This window comes from Prionailurus bengalensis, chromosome B2 (genome assembly GCF_016509475.1).
Source record: "Prionailurus bengalensis isolate Pbe53 chromosome B2, Fcat_Pben_1.1_paternal_pri, whole genome shotgun sequence".
Taxonomy (NCBI): Eukaryota; Metazoa; Chordata; class Mammalia; order Carnivora; family Felidae; genus Prionailurus; species Prionailurus bengalensis.
The window spans coordinates 63,269,262-63,277,397 of record NC_057349.1 but is presented as its reverse complement, the minus strand read 5'-3'; positions in this window follow the sequence as shown (position 1 = coordinate 63,277,397).

The following is an 8,136-nucleotide window of genomic DNA, read 5'->3' as shown; positions in this document are numbered from 1 at the left end:
CTTGGGAGGTTGTTATAAAGAATCTTATGAATTTGACTTTGGGCAATTTGTAATCCATCAATTAGCTTCTGGTTGTCTTATTTATGCCCTCTATTTTATTGAATTCATATAGATTCTGATATTTTGTTTATTATTTCCAATCTTTCTTGATATTTTATTACTTTGTTTTGTTTTATTTCTTATAAAATCTCCTCTATGTAGGTCTTCTTAAAATTTGTGGGTGTTAGATTTCCGAATGCAAGAGGCAGAGAATGATATAGACTGAGCTGTGACTTTGAAATTGGACAGAACTAGGCTGGAATCTCAGCTCTACCACTTACTGCCAGTGAGGTTTTGGGCAGAGCACTTAATTCACCAGAGCCTCAATTTCTTTATATTATAATATTAGGACAATGACAACTACCTTCCACAATAGTTGGGGGGATTCCAGATAACATATATAAAGCATGGTGGTAGCTTGTACATGGTGGCTTATGATATCAATCTGACCCTCTTTGGCATGCACTGGTTAGCAGTATCAGGAAAGAACACCTGGTTTGAAGGATGAGTCTGATAGTTTAAAGTCTGCCCCAGACTGGATTCTGATTCTGGTTGTCTTTGGGGTAACCATCCATCCCAATTTGCTTGGGACAAAGGTGGGTGGGTGATTTCCAGGACACCAGACTTTTAGTGTTCAAATTGGGAAAGTCCTGGGCAAATTGGGACCAGTTGGTCACCCTAGATATTTGTTTATGTATTAGTGAGGATGTAATGTGCATTCTTTGTAAAGACAACGTGTGTGTGTGTGTGTGTGTGTGTGTGTGTGTGTGTCTACGACATCACCCTAAGCCTAGAGGCTTTATAAGCAAAGAGCCTCTCAAACTGAGTGTCATGAGAATTGTGTTTCATTGCCCTCTGTCTGTTGCAGGAAAGAAGTCCTTGTACCTTCAGAAAAGGCTCTTGATCTAGTTGCCTAACCTTAGGACGTAACCAACCAGGAACGAAATGTAGCTGCTAACAAAGCCAAGGAATTGAGTGGCAACCACTGGTGCAGTTGGCTCATAATTAAAGCTTTGAAGCATGATTTTTCTTAGTTAATGCCCTCTAAGATGGGGTGCAATGTTTTAGTTTTCACTAGTAATTGAAGAGTGAAATGTTTTGTTATTTCATTTTTTGGCATACATTTTGACATACTTTTTTATTGAAGTATAATTAACATACAATGTCATATTAGTTTAAGTTGTATAACATATTGATATAACAATTTTATACATTATTCAGTGCTCAACCATGATAAGTGTAACCACCATCCATTATTACAGTATTATTGGCTGTATTCGTCAGAATTATTCCACCAAGGTGGAAGTTGCCATCAACCACCTCATCAGCATGCCAACATGCCTCCCACACCTACCTCTCTCTGGGCTTCTATTTCCACACCAACCCTGTGGTTTGGAGGGCATGGGCCACTTCTTCCTGGAGTGGGCAGAGAAGCAGGAGGGTGCTGAGTGTCTCTTAAGGATGCAAAACCAGCCACTCCCTCTTCCAGCAAGGGCAGGAGCCATCCCAAAATGGGTGGGGTAAATTCTTGGATGCCATGGAACTGCCATGGTTCTGGAGAAGAACCTGAACCAGGACCTTTTGGATCTGCATGCCCTTGGTTCTGCCCCCACAGACGTCCATCTTGGTGAACTCCTGGAGAACCATTTGCCGGATGAGGCGGTGGAACTCATCAAAGAAATAGCGACCACCTGACTCATTTCCACAGGTTGCCTGGCCCCCAGCCTGGGCTGGGCCAGTATCTCTCTAAAAGGCTCACCCTCAAACATGATTAGGAACCTCTGGAGCCCATCAGCATTTGAGAGACCTCTCTGGCATCCCCTTGGTGTCAGGGCTTTTGCCTGCTTTTTAATTACCTTGGAGCCCTCTCCCAAGCCTTACCAAAGGGAAACAATAAAGCTTTTCATAGCAAAAAAACCCATTTTGTTATTTTAAATATTAACTTACTGTACTTGAACCACCTGAGCATATATCTGTTACATAATTGGAAACTAGGAATTGAAGCAAATAATGGCTTTCTGTATCCCAAAGCTCCCCATATCTTGGTGTTCAAGGCCAGAGTTATATAATCTCTTTGACTATGATTTTTAAGTACAATATCTTATCCTAGAGACTTTTGACAAAATATGCTTCTTTTGCTTTCTTGGCTCAGAGTCTTATTAACATGTAAAGAGAATTTTTCTTCCTAAACAACTTTGCTGTCTCATTAACAAGTTTAGTGATGTCCCATGCAGCTGGTAGAAAGATAACTAGGTCAGGTTTCTTGGCTAGTCCCTTGAGCAGCCCTTGAGTGCTATTTTAGCTTAATATTTGTGTGCATATTTGTAGGAAAAGAAGAGATAATTTGAAAGTCTTTGACTCTCTTTTAACCTCAGATACATTCTTAATTTTAATTAAAAAGAAATGAGATCTAGAATGTATTCCAAGATCCAATGAGGATACATATACGTTCCACCAACCTTAAATTTTGGACTGGCTCTATACCAGTGATTTTCAACCTGGCTACACTTTAGGGATGGGGGTACAGGATGGGTGGAAATGTAGGAAGGTATTTAAGAAATACCGATGCCCAGGGGTGCCTGGGTGGCGCAGTTGGTTAAGGGTCTGACTCTTGATATCGATTCAGGTCATGATCTCAAAGTTCATGGGTTCGAGCCCTGCATTGGGCTTGGGATTCTCTCTCCCTCCCTCTCTCTCTCTCTCTCTCTCTCTCTGCCCCTCCCCTGCTCACGTGCACGTGCACGCACTCTCTCAACATAAATAACTTAAAAAAAATAAATACTGATGCCCAGGTGGGCACCCATCCCAGACCAATTAAATCTAAATCTCTGTGGGTAGATCCAAGCAATTCTACATTCTTTAACAACTATAATGTCTCTTATGGATCAAAAAATTCAGAGGACAAATCATTTCAGAATATCAGGCATTGTGTGACAGCTTTAATATCATCATATTGAGAGTAAAACCTACATTTTATTTTAAGGAGTTCTCTTTTCACTCCTCTCTTGGGACCCCTCTCACCCACACGTGTGTACAGTAGGTGTGCACTTACAACATCCTACCTCTTGCGAGTGTGCTAAACATAGGTCCACACAAGGGCCTGTGTACAGAGACAAACAAGATGCTTATCTTTTGTCCTCTCACAACTGTCTTCCTCCCCCTGGACAAAGCCATATTGGACTTGCACTGAAACTTGGGAGGAAGTGATTCTCATGAATGGAAACTGGGAATCCAGGCTTCTTTCCTTGAATTTTTAATGTAAGGTAGTGAGGAAAGTAAGGAAAACAGTTCTCAGAGGAATAAAGAGAAACATGAACTTCAGAGATGGGTTTGCTAAGAGAGAAGGGGGAGAAATACATATCAAAATATAGAGAAAACAGCCATTTTTGCTTTCTCCTCCCCTCAATAAACAACAACAGTGACAAAAATTTTAAAAATCAACAAATTAGAGGTGGCTGGGTGGCTCAGTCAGTTAAATGTTCAATCTTGATTTTGGCTCAGGTCACGGTCTCATGGTTTGTGGGTTTGAGCCCCATGTCGGGCTCTGTGTTGACAGCGTGGAGCCTGCTCTCTTTCTCTTTCTCTTCTCTCCTCTCTTTTCCCCTTCCCCTACTCGCACATGTGTGCTTTCTCTCTCTCTCTCTCTCATTAATAAACTTTAAAACACTAAAAAAATCAATAATTTGAAGGAAAGCTGCATTACTTTAAGTGTAAAAGACTGCAATTTAATTTATAACTCATCTAATGAAAATGACAAGGAAACAAAAATGAGAGTATGCTCAAATTACTACTTGGGCCTCCAGGTCTTATTACAGGAGAAAGGCTTGACAGCCAACAACAGAACAAATCTGCCACCTGGCTGGCCCCAGAAGTTTCCCTAGTTTCTAAGGTCTGTAAGCAGTGGTGGTAGGAAATAATGGGAGAGAGGCAGAGGGGAGGAAAAACAATTAAAAGCAGATCCTAAAAGTACTTAAGGACAGTAATATAGGGTAGTTAGTATTTAAAAAAGCTAAATTTGGGGGCCATATTAACAAGGATCTGCATTTGGTTGGGTTTGTTTCCTCTAAAAGTAACATGCAGAAATGAGAAAGAATGAAATATGGCCCTTTGTAGCACCGTGGATGGAACTGGAGAGTGTGATGCTAAGTGAAATAAGCCATACAGAGAAAGACAGATACCATATGTTTTCACTCTTATGTGGATCCTGAGAAACTTAACAGAAACCCATGGGGGAGGGGAAGGAAAAAAAAAGAGGTTAGAGTGGGAGAGAGAGCCAAAGCATAAGAGACTCTTAAAAACTGAGAACAAACTGAGGGTTGATGGGGGGTGGGAGGGAAGGGAGGGTAGGTGATGGGCATTGAAGAGGGCATCTTTTGGGATGAGCACTGGGTGTTTTATGGAAACTAATTTGACAATAAATTTCATATATTAAAAAAACAATAAAAAAATAAAAGTAACATGTAGACACACACACACACACACACACACAACAGGTGCTAGATGATGGGGAAAAAAGAAAAATAAGGCACCATTCCCACTCTTGGGGAGCTAAGTCTCTTACTGGAAGGCTTATTTTCACATAGAAGAAATAAAGAATAATTTAGACAATATAAATCATTAAAGTGAAGCGTATTTTTATAATGTTTACTTTTTTATTATAAAGGTGATAATGCCTATTGTAGAGAAGTTAGGAGTTCAAGAAAAATGTAGATAGGAAAATAATGATCGCCCCTAATTCTTGAGCTTTTCCTATTCTGAGTTCTGATAGTGTCTTTTCTTTCCTCTTCTCTCTCTCTCTCTCTCTCTCTCTCTCTCTCTCTCCCTCCCTCCCTCCCTCTGCATTGGCTCCTTTTTCTCAGCCCACAAATGTGGTCAGCTTTCTTCCATTTCAGTGTCCTCATCACTACTTTGGGGATAATTACACCTACCACTGATGATTGCTGTGTGATTAAATGAGGTAATCTAGGTAAATGCTTGGAATGGTACCCAGCATGTAGCAAACACCATACAATTGTTATTTTTAAGTTACTTCATTTGTTTTTGTTGTTGTTTTTTTTTTAGTAGGCTCCACCCCTAGCGAGCCTAATGTGGAGCTCAAACCCACGACCTTGAGATCAAGACCTGAGCTGAGATCAAGAGTCAGATGTTCAACCGACTGACCCACCCAGGCACCCCTTAATTATTTTAAAACAAGTAAATGAGAAAACTTTTTGCTATATCCTATTCTCCTCTCACCACTGTCTTTGCTTTTCCCATCCCTTGACTCTCTGACCTCTGTTAATGTTACTCTCTTCTCTCCCCACTGTGATTAGGTTTCTGCTGTGGACTTACAGAAATGCTAACTTGCCATCAGTCTCTTATTTTAAGGTCCTTGTGAGGTAGGAATCTGTCTTCTTCAGTGGTGATTACTATGGAGTGTTCAAAACTGTGTCCTGCAAATAAGAGGTGCTGCCTAAATATTTCTGAAAAATAATTACCTTTGCAGAATACTTTGTACTTTACAAAGTTTTTCCACATGGATTAGTTCATTGAGTCTCCTGGTGAGCCTCTAAGGGAAGTCCCCATTTGGCAGAAGATGAATAAAAGGAGACATACTGGTGGAACAAGCAAGGGCTCAAGTTATAGTTGTCTGAATTTAGAGGTCTCTGCTTTCTCTACTCTACTCTCCTGCCTATGAAACTGAATGTAACATCATTTCATGCAAATAGCTTTTCCCAGGAGTGATCAGAATGGAGGACGTCTGACTGGAGGAATAGGGAAGCTTTGTGGAAGAGGTGGGGCTTACTTGAGAAGGGCTTGGAAGCATGCCTTGGAAGAACACGCAGGATGATAGGCAGAGAGAAGGTGAATGATGTTTTGGAAAACATAGTACATGAAAAGTTTTGTATTAAAGCTAGTTTCACTATTTCATACTTGAAAAAACTTAGGTCGCAGAAAGCATTTATTTTTGAAGGATACGCGTGAATTGCAGCTAAAATTATAGTTGAATTTGTAACTCTGGACACAGCAACAGGAATGAATGTGGGGGGCTCTGGAGGCAACACAGCAAAACCCTGAGGCTTTTCATAATCTTTCGCTTTCTTTAAAAAGTCTTTTTATGGTTATTTATAGTCCAATGCAGGTCAAATAACTTGGCATTTTTTCCCCCTCTTAAATAACTGCTTACAATAACACACCAAGGGTCTATCATTTAGCCTTTGGATATAACATTGAAGTTATTTATTTCTTGCCTTCTGTGTTTATAGTGTGTATTTATGGACAACTTTATTATGGTACAAATCTGTAGCCAAATGACATTTCCCAATATTGCACCAAGAGACAGATTTCTACTGGTTACTCCTGTGATTCTGGTAATAACATTTTACACGTTCTTTTGGCTTTCAACAGTGTCCTGTCAGATAACAAAGCTTAAAAGAACATCTACGGTGATGAAAGCCTTGTGGGGCTGCAATTTCTCTACATCTGCTTCCGAAACCAACCCTATGTAGCAAGTTATGCTTGGTGAGGCCAATAATTCTAGGTCATTTATTCTTTTATTGCTTCTTTACTATTTTGTTCTGCTTGACTGAATAGGTTTTAGGAAATACACCATGGGCATGCTGATTTCCATTTGACTTGCTCCAGCTACACTTCACATTTCCCCCTTTCTCCCTTCTGAGCTCCACTTGAGAGCTCATTTCACCGTTCAGAGCAACTTCAATTTCAAATCTTTTCCCTGCACACAACACATCTCCCATTCTTGGCTCTGTGCCTTCATTCTTGCAGCCTAAAGTTATCACCTAGTATGTACCCAGGATTCTCTTGGACCTTTGTTTTTTAAAAGTAATATACATTTTATTTACTGATCAAATTTCCTCTGAGGAAAGGAAAGCATTGCTGCTTATGACATTGACCCTTCCCCGCACCTGACTTTAAGCAATTTTAGTAGCCTATTAGTAGCATTAATGAAAAAAAAAAAAAGAATTGTAATTTGTGTGGTAGAAAATAACTTGTGTCCTAGTACAGACATCTAGCCTCTGTTACTCTTGCTGCTGGCATCAGAGTACCTGGCATTCCTTATGTCTTCACAGTACCCCCAAAGTGAGAATCCTTTGCAGACAACAAAAAGGTTCTCCTAGAATGGTGCCACTCTGCAATTGAAACTCTTATTTCTATGTTTCTTATAGAAATGGATTGCTTATTTGTGTGTGATTTATCACTGTGTTTCAGTGATAAAATATTACTGTGACCGGCAGCTAAATACAAGATAGTCATAAACATCATTCGACTCATTATTTACTTCTTTACAGTTAAATGATACTAATTTTTTCGACCTCTGGGTTAACAATGACACACAAATAGTATTTTCAAAAAGTTAGGTCATGCCTTTAACATAATTAAATACACTCCATGCATTATCATGCCTCTGAGGTTTTGCTCTCATTATTCCAGTTGCCTTGTAACCCGTTCTGCCTTTCTCTACCTATAAAATATGATTCATTTCTCAAGGTCAAGGTAAAATGTCACTTCCTCTGTGAGATGCTTTTGAATCCTTCTGAATAGCATCAGTTACTTTTGCCTTTCTTTCTCCAAAACACTTTAAGATTCTACTTATCTTCTTTTGGGGGTCTATTTTGGCTAAAGTGTGCTTCACAGTGTGTGTGTGTGTGTGTGTGTGTGTGTGTGTGTGTGTGTGTATCCTTCTTCCTTGAAGGCAGATGGGCATTACATGGTCCTGTAAGTTTTCTTAGCACCCCGCATTGTGATTTTCATACGGTGTTGGTTGAAATTTTGACACTGAATATACAAAATGATGACTAGTGGTAATAAAGGACATATGGGCAAGATTATAAATAATCAAGGTCCCTAACCTGGGAGAATTCAAAATATGAGACAAATTGTGATATGTGTAGAACCATAAGAAAATATAGAAAAGATCTTTACTACTGCTTTTTTGTAGCTTTTAGCAAAGCGACAGTAAGGCAAACATTTGGATGCAGCACCCTCAATTAGGGCACCAAGTTGGCGACTGGCACAATGGACACATTTTGTCAACTTTTGAAGAAGTTCTTCAGTTTGGAAGTTTATGAAGAAAAGAAAATAACTGTGAAGGATTAG